Raw genomic sequence first — 16,661 nt, 5'->3', positions numbered from 1 at the left:
AAAATAATTTTAAGCATCAACTTTTTAGACTAAACTTATAAAAATAACCAACATAATTTAGAAAAACAGGAAAATATGATTAAGAAAAGACTTGTCCTCTCAATTATTTAGCAAAACATATTACAAAGGTATAATACTTAAAGTATAAGAAATAAGACTACTATTTATTCCATGGTCTACTAAGGGTCATGAACTGCAATTTGAGAAACAGTATTTTATAGATATTAAAATGTCAAAAATGGGCAATTTGGTTAAACATATTTCAGTATGTATAGTTATAGTCCAGAGTACAGGCAACTATTAAAAATAATGTGTAGAACTATATTTATTGGCATGGAGAGGTGTTGACAATTTATTGATATCTAAAAAATTCACTAGAATTGCCCCATTTTGAAAGAAAAAAAACAGTACGTGTATACATGCAGAGAAAACACATGGACAGATAAGTGCCAACATATTAACAAAGGTTATAGGCCATTTGTCTTTAGCGTAAACTTTATTTTCAATTTTGTCGTTGCTGTTGTTGTTGAGGAAGATTAGCCCTGAGCTAACTGCTGCCAATCCTCTCTTTTTGCTGAGGAAGACTGGCCCTGAGCTAACATCCATGCCCATCTTCCTCTACTTTATACGTGGGAAGCCTACCACAGCATGGCTTGACAAGCGGTGCCGTGTCCACACCTGGGATCCAAACCAGCGAACCCCAGGCCACCAACGTGGAACGTGCACACTTAACCACTTCGCCATCTGGCCGGCCCCTATTTCCATTTTTTTTGCTATTATAAATAATATTATGATGACTAACATGAAAAAAAAATTTTCCTGGGGCTGGCCCCGTGGCCGAGTGGTTAGGTTCACGCACTCTGCTTTGGCGACCCAGGGTTTCACTGGTTCGGATCCTGGGCACAGACATGGCACCGCTTGTCAGGCCATGTTGAGGTGGCGTCCCACGTGCCACAACTAGAAAGACCCTCAACTAAAATATACAACGATATACTGGGGAGATTTGGGGAGAAAAAGTAGAAAAAAAAAGAAGATTGGCAACAGTTGTTAGCTCAGGTTCCAATCTTAAAAAAAAAAAGAAAATTTCCAAATTTCAGATGATGCCCTTAGGATAGATTCTTAGAATTACCATAATAAACATTTTTAAGGCTACATCACAAAATTATTTTCTCAAAGGGTTGTAGCAATTTTCATTCCTACCAGCAATGTATGAATGGCTGCTTCTTCATACCCTTACTCATATTAGGCATCTCATTTAAAAAATGAATAGCTACAAAATTTTTAAAAAATATTTACTATTTCAATAGGCTAAAATTTTTTCACTGTTGTTTTAATTTGCATTTCTTTATTTCCAGTGAGGTTAAACTCTTTTCCATATGTTAGTTGCTTGTATTTCCTCTTTTGTGTATTGTTGCAAATGCTGTCTTCCCGAACCACTTCCTTCTGAGTAATAATGGACATTGACACCAAGACGATTCATATGACACAGCTTTTCTCACTCCTGGAGAGTATATTATTATGTACTCTCATGTCAAAACTCAGGGTCTAAAATCTTCTCCCATCTAAAGTCCTACCTTATCATAAAGTGAAGAAAAGTTTTCAGATATCTAAGGAACTATATGCCCTACAGATTTATTATAATCATTCATCGCATTTCTCATCTATACTTGGTACTTCAAATATAATGACTTTTAAACTTCCTTTTTCCCCTCTAAATGTACCCCAAAAAAGTAATTTTAACTAATATGTTGGGCCATTAGTTCAAGGAATTTTATTTACACAGCATAAAATTCCTTTATGAACAACACTGAATAAATAAAATTGTTTAGAAAAAAATTGTGTTGTGTTCAACTGACCTAAAAAAATAACCTCAGCTTACTGAGCTGGAACTGACTGTTGGTCTCTTTCCAGCAGCACCCAGGGCGACCATGGAGCTCTCAGGGCGGACGCGTAGTGCCAAAGGGAAGGCAGTCACAACCTTATTTTCATGAGTTGGGTGTTTTATCAAGTAAACACACTTTAGATCACTGTTTTTCACACTGTGAGTAGGTCATGAAATCAGTGAAGTGGGTCAGACTGGTTTTGTTTTTTTTTTAATGAAATAGAATGAAAGGAAAACACGAGAAAGGAGTATGGCATGTAATAAAGGTGAGTATCACTTCCTATGATGAACCAAGGTGCTACGTCAAGTGCGTCCCTACTATGGGCTGTGATCAAATACGTTTAAAAGCACAGGACTTTAAATAATAGCCAGTGTTCTTCTCATCTAAAAAAAATCCTCAGTTAGCTCTATCTTCACCCCAACAATGACTCTCCATTAACATTAGCCTTTAATAAATTTGTTTTAAAGAGGATTATTCATTTGCCGCTCCCATAGGCTGGGCGTTATTCTGGGCACTGAAGATACAGTGGTCGCAAGCTGCGACCCCGCTCTCATGGAGCACCCGCAGAGCGGGAGCACAGGGCATGGGCATCTGCAGGTGTTCCATGAGCACCGAAAGAGGAAGGAGGAGGCAGGTGGCCCAGGTGCAGTCTTAGATAGGAGGTCGGAGAAGGCACCACCGAGTGGGGGACATTTCAGCAGGGTTTGGCATTTAATTTTTAATCTAATATTTTTCAATGTTATTTTAAATTTAAATGAACATCTTGATAAATAAGAGTGAACAGCTGTTGAGATTTAAAATATATGAACTATTTAATTCCCTATTACGATGTTTAACTTTCTGTTCATTTATATATTTCGCCATTTTTTCAACAAATGTTTATTTTGTGCCTACAAAGGGTGAGCTGCTGTGCTGGGCCTGGGGGTCGAACTGAGAAAAAGATGAAGTCTGAGAGTTGCCGTTGCGGGAAGGGTCCAGGCCACCAGGTGCTCAAAAGAGGAAACAGACAAAGGCAATCACAATGCGAGAAGTGTATCTGGGGCACAGGTAGCAGTTCCCGTCTTGGGGATCAGGGACAGCTCCCTGGAGGAAGGGTGACTAGCCTAGGATTTGGAGGGTGAAATAAATTTGTTGTCACTTGCAAATTTTTAGACTCATGCTCATTCAAGATGGTAGTCGAGACCACAGGCATTTCAGTGATGCTTCGTGAGAAAGTGAGTTGTGACAGAAGTGCCTTTAACTTCACAGAGTACTGGACTCATCCTACCCTCCCTTTCTCTCTCTCTCTTTTTTTTTTTTTTTTTTGAGGAAGATTAGCCCTGAGCTAACTACTGCCAATCCTCCTCTTTTTTCTGAGGAAGACTGGCCCTGAGCTAATATCCATGACCTTCTTCCTCTACTTTATACGTGGGATGCCTACCACAGCATGGCTTTTGCTTAGTGGTGCCATGTCCGTACCCAGGATTGGAACTGGGGAACCCCAGGCTGCCGAGAAGCTGGACGTGTGAACTGAACTGCTGCACCACCGGGCCGGCCCCCTACCCTCCCTTTAAAAAGAATGTTCACATTCCTGTTTCCATTAAATTTCAATCCATAATGATTCTTTATCGTGTAGTCCTAAAGGTGTGTTTCTCTCTGTTTCCTGGCAAGGCAGTGTCCCTGTGCTGTTCCGAGGTGTGTTGTTACAGGTGGAGGGGAGGGGTAACCACCAATCTGTTCTCCTTATCTATATGTTTGCTTGTTTATCTTCCACATATGAGTGAAGTCATATGGTAATTGTCTTTCTCCATCTGACTTATTTCGCTTAGCATAATACTCTCAAGGGCCATCCATGTTGTTGCAAGTGGCATGATTTCATCTTTTTTATGGCTGAGTAGTATTCCATTGTATATATACACCACATCTTCTTTATCCATTCCTCTGCTGATGGGCACTTAGGTTGCTTCCAAGTCCTGGCTATTGTGAATGATGCTGCAATGAACATAGTGGTGCATATATCTTTTTGAATCAGTGTTTTTATGTTCTTTGGATAAATAGCCAGAAATGGAATAGCTGGATCATATGGCATTTCTATTTTTAATTTTTGAGAAATCTGTTTTCCATAGTGGCTGCACCAATTTACATTCCTACCAGTAGTGTATGAGGGTTCCTTTTTCTCTACATCCTCTCCAACACATGTTTTTTCTTGTCTTTTCAATAGTAGCCAATATGACAGGTGTGAGATGATATCTTATTGTAGTTTTGATTTGCATTTCCCTAATAGTTAGTGATGTTGAAAGTCTTTTCACATGCCTGTTGGCCATCTGTATATCTTCTTTGGAAAAATGTCTGTTCATACCCTTTGCCCATTTTTTGATCGAGTTGCTCATTTTTTTGTTGTTGAATTGTATGAGGATGCCCACTCTTGCCACTCTTATTCAACGTATTATTGGAAGTCCCAGGCAGAGAAATTAGGCAAGAAAAAGAAATGAATGATATCCAAATTGGAAAGGAAGAAGTGAAATTCTCAATATTTGCAGATGACATGATTCCCTAAAGAATCCACCAGAAAACTATTAGAAATAATTAACAAATACAGTAAAGTTGCAGGGTACAAAATCAACATACAAAAATCAGTTGCATTTCTATACACTAACAATGAACTAGCAGAAAGAGAAATCAAGAATACAATCCCATTTACAATCACAACAAAAAGAATAAAATACCTAGGAACAAATTTAACTGAGGAAGTGAAAGACCCATACAGTGAAAACTATAGACGTTATTGAAAGAGATTAAGGAAGCCATAAAGAAATGGAAAGCTATTCTGTGCTCATGGATTGGAAGAATTAACATAGTTAAAATATCCCTATTACCTAAAACAACCTACAGATTCAGTGCAATCTCACTCAGAATCCCAAAAACATTTTTCACAGAAATAGAACAAAGAATGCTAAAACTTATATGAAATGACAAAAGACCCCAAATAGCCAAAGGAAGACTGAGAAAAAAGAACAAAGCTGGAGGTATCACAATCCCTGACTTCAAAATATACTGCAAAGCTACAGTAATCAAAACAGCATGGCACTGGCAGAAAAACAGACACACAGATCAATGGAACAGAATAAAGAGCCCAGAAATAAACCTACACATGTATGGACAAATAATTTTTGACAAAGGAACCAAGAACGTACAACAGAGAAAGGAAAGTCTCTTCAAGAAATGGTGTTGGGAAACTGGACAGCCACAAGCCAAATAATGAAAGTAGACTATTATCTTACACCATACACAAAAATTAACTCAAAATGGATTTAAAAGACTTGAATGTAAGATCTGAAACCATAAAACTCCTAGAAGAAAACATAGGCAGTATGCTCTTTGACATCAGTTTTAGTATCTTTTTGAATATCACATCTCCTCAGGCAAGGGAAAGAAACAAAAAAAAAGGCAAACGGGACTATATCAAACTAAAGGGCTTCTGCACAGCAAAGGAAACCATGAACAAACTGAAAAGACAACCCACCAACTGGGAGAAAATATTTGCAAACCATATATCAGACAAGAGGTTAATCTCCAAAATATATGAAATTTTTTAAAAGACCATATAAATTTGCATTTTTTTCTTGTGACTCTTCCTGTCCTTCTGACACCTTTGTGTCAGAAGCTTTTCCCTCCTGACTGCTGTACCAGAGCATTCTTTGGGAATGGCTGTATCAACCCAGTAGGCTGAAATGAACACACTTCCCTAATGCTACCGAGGATGATATCCCCAATCCTGATTGCAGAGCCTCTCGAGCAGCCTTAAACTTACTGACTGGGTAGAGTAAAAAGTCAAGATAAGTAGGCCAAAAAGGAGGCTTTGTTTGTTTTTTCTATATACTTTGTCACTGGGAACCCTGGCCCAGGAGATCCTGTTGCCTAGGTCTGTAGTGGGCCCAGGAGTCTGCATTTTTAAGATGGTCCCCAAGTATTTTTGATAATCAGCTGGGCCTGAGGACCAAGCAACTAGAGGGAAGCGTTGAAATATTTGCATGGACTCGTGTTCAGGACTCATATTCTGAGTGATTCTGAAGCTCTTACGAGAGTTCCAAGTTTAAATTAGAAGACGCTTGCTAGGAGAAACCCTTACACTACAAAATGGTGTTAAAATTTTATTTTCTCCTCCTTGAAGATCATAATTACACAAATAATCCGATTTCCTCCCACAGTTGTTATAGGTAATCAGTAAGCCTCACTGAAAGTGTATTCTTACCTGCTATGCAGGTAGGGAAAGGCAGGTTCAGAATGGTCAGTTCCGCCAGATGAGTCAAGCTAGGAGGATCTGAAATGAAGACTTGGGCAGGGCCAGCTTCCTGAGCTCAAGACCTGTGTAGTCACAGAGGGCCCCACACTTAGAGCCTGTTCTGGGTTTAATGCTCTGCCATTGCCATCGTGAAATTCTTAATAATTTTTTAACAAGGGGCCCCTATTTTCATTTTGCACCGGGCCCTGCAAATTATCTAGCTGGTCCAGGATGTAGGTCACTGAACCCCAATGTGATGCGCTAGCCTCAACCAGGGAAGGGCACATGAAGAAAGAAACAGCATTGTCCTTTTTACTCAAGATTCAATGTTGCTACTTTATACATTTTCGTACTGGTTTCATACATAGTAGCATTGCAATACTAACACTGGAATCCACAGTTTAAGAGAAGCTGGCGCACGTAAGAGTTACATCCAAGTTTCAACAGAAATCCTCACAAAAACAGATGTAATTTTCTCATAAATATTTACAAGTTTCAAATTGTTAGATATTAGTCACCCCATTTATCTTGGTGTTTCCTTGTGAATGAAGTGAATGAAGTCCATCCAGTGTCTACATCTTATTGAGAAAAATCTGTGAAGCTAATGCAGAAGGAAGAATCAAGAACGCCAAAAATAAATGTTTCCATCCCAAGCCAAAGAATGAATCACTTGTGCATTCATCGGTTATAGAAAATGCGATTCCTTTTTTCCAGTTTCACAAGGCCAACACCTATCGGAAACACTAATTCTTATGGTTACCGATTTAGACTAGGTCTCGAAAGCCATAAAAAGGCTGTTCATGGAAAAGAACAAAGAACGTATTTGTATCTGTATCTGAGAATTCCCGCCAGAATCCGTTCCAAATCAGCAGAGTAACATTTATTTTCACATTTGTATGTTTTAGTGAATTTTATAAACCCGGAAGCTAACTGACTTTTGCTTGTAAAGTAGAGATAGAAACTGCCGTTGGGGAGAAGACTGGGAAAATGGGCAGAAGTGACGCGTGTGTGCCTTATTTATTACACGTGGTCATCCTTCCCCTCCAGACATCGCCACAGAGCCGCTTTCCCAGAAGGCACTGCGGTCTGAGGTCTGTGCTCTGCTTCTCCCTTATGCCTCAGGCCCCCGCACAGGGCGGGCACAGGGAAGCGCTCACAGACCCTCTCTCAATTCTGGCCTCTGGGGGGACAACCTCCTCCCCTCTGCTAATTTGTCACGCATGCCTGTCCGGACTGGGCAGTGCCCCCAGGTATACAGCTTTTCGTGTTCTCTCTTTCACACTTTCACTATAATTTATTCGTCCTTGGTCCCACTCCTTCTGATTCCCAAAAATGAAAATAATCTGATTACTAACTCAGGCTCGTGTTTCGATGAATTAGTATATTTAAGATAGCACGAGACTTCCATCCTCCTTTAGGTAATATTTTTTACAGTAACAAGGATATTCCAAGACAGTGGCCCGTGGGGTGGCTATTAAAAATTGAGCTTTCTAGAGAGGCAGTTAGCATTTTAAAAGACTTCTGAGTCTCTTAATTTTTTTTTTAGAGTTTCTTTTCTTTTTTTTTTTTGTTGTGAAAGATTCACCCTGAGCTAACATCTGTTGCCAATCTTCCTCTTTTTAAATATTTTTTCCTCTCCAAGCCCCAATGCATAGTTTTATATTCTAATTTAAGTCCTTCCACTTCTTCTATGTGAGCTGCCACCCCAGCACTGCAACTGACAGACACCAGACAAACCTGGGCCACCAAAGTGGAGTGTGCCAAGATTTAACCACTAAGCCATTAGGGCTAGCTCTGAGTTTCATAATTTAGATGGCAACCTATGGACAGGACTGGATCTTTCTAAAAGATATTTATTCATTTCCTTATTCAATCATCAAACATCTGCTGAGGACTTGGCCTGTACCAGGACACCATTGAACAAGATGACCAGCTCCTTGTCCTCATGGAGCTTACATTCTAGGCCTGTGGACAGGGATCTATAAACAAATAATAAGAAAATACCTAGTAATAATAAGTACTATGATGAAAATAAGACATGGTGATTTGAAAAGAAGTGACTACCAGGGCATGTGCTGGGGCCTGCAGCTGATGGCCAAAGAAGGCCTCTCTGAGGAGATCACACTGAAGTAGAGATCTGAAACGATAAGAAGGAACCAGCCATGGAACAGTCTGGAAAAAGAACATGTCTGGCACATGGGCAGAGCTAGTGCAAAGATCCTAAGGTGAGAGGCACTCTGTGTGTTCATGGGTCTTGTGGCTAGAATGTAGGATGACCAAGGGAGATGCAGGGGGAGAGGTGGCCAGGCGCCAGTTCGCGTGGTCTCAGAGGCCAGGAAGAATCTTTGGGTTTGATTCTGTGCGTGACTAGGAGCCGCTGGAGTGAAGCCGGGGATGACGTGTTCTGCTTCTGTTTTAAATGACACTCTGGCATTTGAGTTGTAACTAGACTACAGATGCCAGAAAGGAAGCCAGGAGGGCAATTAGGGCAGAGACCATGGTGGCTCGGGCCAGGATGGCACCAGGGGAGGTGCCAGCAGCACACAGAGTCAGGATCTCTCCAGGAGATGGAGTCAATAGAAACTACTGACGTATTACATACGGCAGAGTGAGTGTGAGATGCTCATTAGATATCCTGGTGGAATTGTCAAGTAAGCAGTTACATATGTAAGTCGGGAGCACAGAGGAGAGGTCAGGGATAAAAATTTAAATTTGGGAGTCATTGGTGTATAGCTGGAAGTTAAAGCCATGGGGTTGGATGCGTTTATCTGAAGAGAGGGAAAATGGAGGTGAGGAGGCAAGAACACCACCACTTGGAGGATAAGCAGAGAAGTCAGGAAAGGAGCCCTTGAACAGGATAAGAATCTGGACTGTGCGTGTCTCAGAAGCCAAGAGAGGGTAACACTTTAAGGAGAGAGAGTGTAAACTGTGCCAGATGTTGATGAGAGGCTGCATAAGATGCAGACGGATGTGCGGCCCTTGGAGGTCTTTGGCAACCTTGACGGGGCAGTTTCAGAGTGATGGGAATAGAGTGAGGGGGTTGAAGAAATATATGCTGTACTCTTCCAGGCTGGGAATACCCCCAGAGTTGTGCTGATCAACAAGCATACGATGTTCTCAAAGGTGTTTTATTTTTTCTAAACTATGTGGCACACAGAAAATACACAACAAAAAATGTTGTGAAGTTTTCATTGCCACCTACGTAGCTCATAAATTTTGAAATGCCATGAAAGAGCTTCTAAATAACCAGCATTCATAATTTTATGAGGTAGCTCTCCAAGACATCATGAAAGAATAACTAATAAAAGCAATTGTAAAAAGTCTAACAAAAATAGAAAACCGGACTGGGACTAACGCACGCCTGATGAATTTCCATGTCGTAATGCTAACAAAGCTGCCATAAACACATGCTATTGACTTCTGTGACTAAGGTGCTTGTACCACAACAAATCCCACAACTAGCAAAACATTTTTCTAGAATTGGGACGGACTTACTTCACTTGTCGCAAAGTGCTACTGAAATCGTATCATATTCCATTTAATTCAACAAGTATTTTTATTGAGCAGATAGCAAAAGGAAGGAGCTGTACTTGCTGCTGAGGAGACACAAAGATGAGTCAGAAGGAGTCCCCGCCTTCAAGAAGCTAACGAGAACGCTCCCACCGCCCAGCTGCCACCCCCATGGGGGCAGGGACTGAGTCTGTCGGCGTTACCTCTGTAACCAACACCTGGACCTAGAAGGCTCTTATCTGAGTCTGTTCAGGCTGCTATAACAAAACACCATAGACTGGGTGGCTTATAAACAACAGAAATTTATTCCTCACAGCTCTGGAGGCTGGCAGTCCCGGATCATGGTGTCAGCAGATTGGCATTTAGCGAGGGCTTCCTGGTTCATAGACAGACATCTTCTTCTTCTTTTTCTTTTTTTTTTTTATTATTTTATTGGGGTCTTATTGGCTTACAACGTTGTATAAATGTCAGCTGTATATCACTATATTTCAGTTTCTGTATAGACTGTGTCGTGTTCACCAAGAACAGTCCAGTTTTTATCTGTCACATACACATGTGCCCCTGTACCCCTTTTTGCCCTCCCCCGACCCCTTCTCGTCTGGTAACCCCTAATCTATTCTCCTTATCTATGTGTTTATCTTCCACGTATAAGAGAAATCACATGGTATTTGTCTTTGACTTATTTCGCTCAGCACACTACCCTCAGCATCCATCCATGTTGTTGCAAATGGCATAATTTTATCTTCTTTTATGGCTGAGTAGTATTCCATTGTATGCATATACCACATCTTCTTTATCCATTCATCTGTTGATGGACACTTGGGTTGCTTCTGCATCTTGGCTATTGCCAATAATGCTGTGATGACTATAAGGGTGCACATATCTTTTTGAATGATAGATTTCATGGTCTTTGGATAAATACTCAGTAGTGGAATAGCTGGGTTATATGGCATTTCTATTTTTAATTTTTTGAGAAATCTCTATACTGTTTTTCATAGTGGCTGCACCAATTTACATTCCCACCAGCAGTGTATGAAGGTTCCCTTTTTTCCACATCCTCTCCAACGCTTGTTATTTCTTATCTTGTTAATTATAGCCATTCTGACAGGTGTGAGGTGATATCCCATTGTAGTTTTGATTTGCATTTCCTTAATATTTAGTGACAATGAACATCTTTTCACATGCCTGTTGGCCATCTGTGTATCTTCTTTGGAAAAACGTCCAGGTAGCCATCTTCTTGCTGTGTCCTCACGTGGCAGAAGAGGCCAGGGAGCTCTCTGGGGCCTATTTTATAAGGTGTTAATCCCATTCAGGGGGGCTCCTCCCTCGTGACCTAATCACCTCCCAAAGGCCCACTTCGTAATACCATCACGTTGGGCATTAGTTTTTCGACATATGAACTTTGGAGGGACACAGACATTCAGAGCAGGGCAGCGCCCAAGTCAGTATTTGTGAATAAATGAGTGAATTCAAAACAGAGAAAGATAAGTATATCTGGTACATAGAAGGTGTTCAATAAATACTTATTGAACTAACATCCCAGGATACCTTACAAAATCAGTAGGAAAAATATAAGCAAAGGGCTATAGACTAGGACTGTCAGAAAACCACAAAAGGACCACAGAAGGAGATCCTTTAAGGAGAGAAGACTCTTCATTACCCAATCACAGGAAATGTGTTGTTTTGAGTTTGTTGCCTAATATTGAGCCAAATATTCTGTAGGAGCAATGTGGCTCAATGTCCTGGGCTGGGCCCACAACAATAACCTGCAGAGAAAGCTCTTTTCCATGAACTGGTGGTACCTACCTCCCCAGCCTGACCTTATCTTTCTGAGAAATAGCAGTTTTGGTTAGGTCACCTGTACATTTTTTTGTTTTAAAGATTGGCACCTGAGCTAACATCTGTTGCCAGTCTTCTTTTTTTTTTTTCTCTTTTCCCCAAAGCCCCACAAAACATAGCTGTATATTCCAGTTGTGAGTGCCTCTGGTTGTGCTGTATGGGACGCCGCCTCAGCACAGCTTGATGAGTGGTGCCATGTCCGTGCCCAGGATCAGAACTTGTGAACCCCTGGGCCACCAAAGCAGAGCACACGAACCTAACTACTCAGCCACGAGGCTGGCGCCCATCCTCTACATTTTAGATGAAGATAAGCAGCCATCCAACCTCAGCCAAGATACCACGAGGAGAGCAGAGCACAAGCCTCATGTTCTTCCGACCCACCTGTAAGCACAGAGGAGGTGTGCCCGGGTAAGCACAGTTTTCCCCTGCTTCCTTTCATGGGGAGATAGCCAGGCACTGAAGACACCTGCCTGTCTGACCAAGTGACAAGGTGGAACCTCCATGGAATGTTGCCCCGTCTGCCCTCTTCCCAACAATTTGGAGAAGGCAGAGTCTCTGGGAGTGTGAAGAGATCATAAATAGGACAAACTGGGGGAAGGTCTTTCTGTCCCCTCTCCTCAGCTGGTGCTCTGCCCCAGAAACGTCCCAGATGAGAGTTTGGAAGCAGGAGACAAGTCGGCAGAGCCAGCCTCAAGGGTGTGGGACCTGCATGGTCATTCAAGGCCATTGGTTTAATGCCGTGGCTTCATTGTCTTGAAATTCTTAATTTTTGAACACGAGACCTCACAACTTCTTTTTGCGCTAGGCTCCACAAATCATCCAGCCAGTCCTGGAGGTGGGAGCCGGCAAGAAGCAGCCTTCAGAGACAAGCACGCTCAGGCCGGACTCTCCTCTGGGCCTTCAACTGGTGCTTCTTCACCAGTTTCTGGTCAAGTTCTTTCTCCTCCCAAGTGCTCCCAATACCAGAACAGAGGGACCTAGGACTCACTCACCAGGGTCTCAGGGAAGAACAGGAGACTGCTCTCCTCAATTGTGACCTTTCTTGGAAGGCTCATATTTTATCCCCAAAAATGTGATATTTGCATTCTGTTCCTTAATAAATCTGTTGGATACATTTTTTAAATAAGATAAGTTTCACCCCCCAAAATAATGTTTAAGTAAGACTGACACTTCAAGAAGATAAGCCTTCTTTATCGCCTGGATATGAAAGCCTCCTGGCCCCCAGATAACCTCCATGCTGTAGTAGTAGGGCACACACAGGTCTGGGAGAGGCAAAGGCCCTAGCCGGCAGACGCCCACTCAGGGGCTTCCAGCTTCCTCTCTCCTCATGTGGCTCCCCATGGCCTTCACGGGCCGTTCTTCCTTGTCTTCTTTTTAAAAAGTCACAGTGAGGACTTCAGCCCTAAAATTGCTTTGTATTTTCACTCCCAGAACAGATGCGCCCTCATAGCCAGGCTAGCGGGCTCCTGATGAGGCCTCCTGGGTCCTGGCAGGCTCTGCTCTCCTGGGCTCCACCCACCACCCAGTCTCCTCCCTCTGCCCTGCCCCAGACACAAGATCCCTCAGTGGTGAGATGAACGCTAACAACAGCGGCAGTCATCGGCTCCCGCTTACCCCTCAGGTTTACACACGCAGCACCCTCTTAAGATGATCAGGGACTCCTACTTGTCCTTGGGTCTCAATGTAGATGGGAATCCTTCCTTGACATGTCCCACCCCCAACCCCAACCCCACTAACCACCAACACTAAGCCGGTCCTCCCATCCTACTCTCTCCTCCCCTGGTAGGGATACTAAGCATCCTATACTTACTAATTCTTGCTAACTTGCCTGTATCTCCCACTCAACCCCAAGCATAATCGGACAGGGACTTGCCTGCCTTGTTCTCCATTGTATGTCCCAAACCTGTCACCCCATTCCCTGAAACATCACTGAATTATAGACAGTGTTAAGTGATTTTCATTTATCTTCTCACAAGGATCCAAGAAGGAAAGGATTAGTGTTCCCATTTAACAGATGGGGAAAGTAAGGCTCAGAGAGATTGAGTAAGTTGCCCAAGGTCACAGAGTTGGAAGTGGTGCCATCAGGTTCAGTTAAGGTCTATATGTTTAACTCCCTGTGCCAGTCAGAAGTCAATCAGAGAAGCAGAACCACTATATATATGTGATATAGAGTGACAGATTTGTTTTAAGGATTGGACCTTGAACGAGCAATTGTTGGAGCTCGTTAAATGGTCTACATAAGGCTATTGCTGCTCCACACCCACCAGGGAGCCAGCGGAGAAGCGACAGTGTGCCTGAGCCGCAAGGGCTCTGGGGCTCTACCCTGACCTTCTGGGCGTGAAAGAATAGATGCTTCACTCCCACCTTCCAAGCCTTGGGCAAAAGCTCTCTTGTGGGCAAAGCAATGCAGAATTCTACAGGGAAAGGAATCCTGGATTTTCTTATTTCCACTTAACTAAGTCCCTTTAGCATTTCTCCTAAAGCTGATTTCTTGGTGATAAACTCCTTTAGTTTTTACTTGTCTGGGAAGCTCCTCAGGAAGGAGTTAAAATAAAAACTTGACCTATGTTTACTCTATATTTTTAAAAATTTTGAAATTATGTTTTTGACATGTTATAGGAGTAATTTGGCCAAATATTTCAAATTTCATGTCAAAGACTTGATTCTAAGGAGATAGGATGTTCTCAAAGATTTAGCTCTAAGAATGTTTGTGGATGTGCTGAGTATAATAGTGAAATATCAGAAACGTGCAACATGAGGGGACCCATTAATACCGAAATTTGTTTCGAGAATGGTTGTTTCTGGGTAAGTGGAATTTTTAGATTTTAAAAATTTCTTTTATCTTGTTCATATTTTCTTATGACACTTGTGGAAGAAGAAAAAAGAAAGCTCGAAGGTCACAAAGTCCAGCTGTGCTGCTCTTCCCTCCTTGTTGATGTCTGCTGAGGTATTCGGGCCCTGGCTGTTGTTCTCTCTGCTCCAATTCCTGCCACTATCTCAAGAAAGGTCAGGGTCCGTGGGCAGAAACACCCCAACCCTAGCTTTTCAATTCCTTATATCCCATTTCCAGTGACCTTCTTCACTTCTGTAATTCACTCCACAGAAATTTTAGATCCAGGCTTCATTCGGAACTGTTCCTTTCTGACACTTCTGCGATTTTTGCTCTGTTTTGCTTTTAGATGAAAAATGCCTTGTTTTTCTAATTAAAAGAAGTAACACACATTTACTGGAAAATTTTTTCAGGAAATACAGAAAGATTCAAACAAGAAAATCAAACAATGAAACCCAGAGCTTACACTCAGTGTTTTTGTACCTTTTAAACTTTTTGCTAGAAATAGTTTTTTGTTTGCTTTGCAAAATGGGATCTTACTATTCATTTTACTTTTATAATTTGCTTTTCGCCACTCAATGATTTATCTTTCCAAGCCAGTAAATACAGCTCTACATCATCATTATTATGGCTGAAAAATACTTTATTGTCTGGCTGCAATATTCTTTATCTAACCCAGGGTGTCTCCACTGACATTTGAGGCTGGATAATTCCCGGTTGTGGGGCTGTGTCATGCACTGTAGGATGTTTAGCAGCATCCGTACACCTCTACCCACTGGGTGCCAATATCACCATCTCCCCATCATAACAATTGAAACCGCTTCCAGCTATTTCCAACTGTCTCCTGTGGGCAACATTGTCCCAGTTGAGAACCACTGATAAGATCAATCTGCTATTGTGTGACATTTGCCTTTATCTACTTTGTCACAGTTAAAAACAGTAGAGTTTAGAAAGATCCTAACACACATAAACTCAGCACTTCTTCAGATTACTTCTACAGCTTAAATTCCTAGCAAGGAAGAGTGTATTTTAACTTTTGATGTGTATTCCCAGACTGTCCTCCAGAAAGCTTGTATTAATTTATAATACCATTAAAACAGCAGAAATGTCATTTCCCCAGATCCTGTCCATTTCCAGGTATTGCCAATCTTTTTAATATTTCTTAGTGATAAGATAAACAAAATATTCCTTCACCCTTTTAATTTGTAATCCTTTGATTGCTAACTGGGTTGGTCACTTCTACTGTGTTTATGGCCATTTGCGTTACTGCTTTTGTGAACTGCCTTTTAACGTCCTTTGCGCCTTCTTGGTTTTGTAGGAGCTATTAATTCTTCCTTCCAGTTTGCAATTTTTCTGGTAACTCTGATGCTGAGTTTCCCTGCACAGAAGGTGTACATTTTTATGTTGTGAATGACCAGCCTTCTCATCGGGGTTTACCCTCAGTGGTGTCATGCTTAGGAAGATCACCTCTGAAGTCTGCAACTTCATTTAGTGTTTTCCTCTATTGGACCAACCTTTTATTCTTCTGCATCTTTCATACTCTAACACTAAACCTTTCTGACCTCTACACTAGTGTGTATTAAATTTGAATGTACATAGAAATCACCTGGAAATCTTATTATAATGCATGTGCTGACTCAGTATGTTTGGAACCAGACAAGGGAGTCTGCATTTCCAGCAGGCTCCCAGATGATGTCAATGCTGTTCCTGGACTGCACTTTGAGTCACCAGATTCGACACCTTCAGCCCTCAATTCTCTGTCCTTCCCACCTCCATCTCTGATTGGTTCTCCCTTGAATTTGCTTCCCTTCCACCTAGTGTGAACCCCAAGGGCAGTCCCCTTTGTTTTCCTGAAACAACAACCTTGGCATTCTCCATCCCAGCGTTGATAAAGCCACCACGGCCTCCAGTCTCCAGCCACGGTGCCACAAGGAACCCATATAACTGCCATGCTTCCATAACAAGGGTGTGATTGCTAAAGTCAGATCAGCCCTCCCTCACTTTGTTCCTAGTCAGTTCTGTTTCCCATTCCTTATAGCTACTTTGCCTGAATTTGACTAATCCCCCCAAGCCCTATTCCCCCTCCTTTCAGGCCTCTTGTTCAGTGAACAACAAGGAAAGGAGAACCTCTTCAACCCATCTAGCGGCAGTCACATTTAGCAAAAGAACTGCTGCAGAACTTTTTAAAGAATCCACTCAAAAACCCAGCATCATGTTAAGATTTTCCAACTCAGAAAATTCTGCTTAAAGATTTATGAATTAGCCTAGACTGGGTAACAAACATATTACACCGTTCTGACAAGGCGCCTGCCAACATTATTCTGGTAGGTTCAATGAT

This window comes from Equus asinus, chromosome 22 (assembly GCF_041296235.1).
Source record: "Equus asinus isolate D_3611 breed Donkey chromosome 22, EquAss-T2T_v2, whole genome shotgun sequence".
Taxonomy (NCBI): domain Eukaryota; kingdom Metazoa; phylum Chordata; class Mammalia; order Perissodactyla; family Equidae; genus Equus; species Equus asinus.
This window is presented reverse-complemented; position numbering follows the sequence as displayed.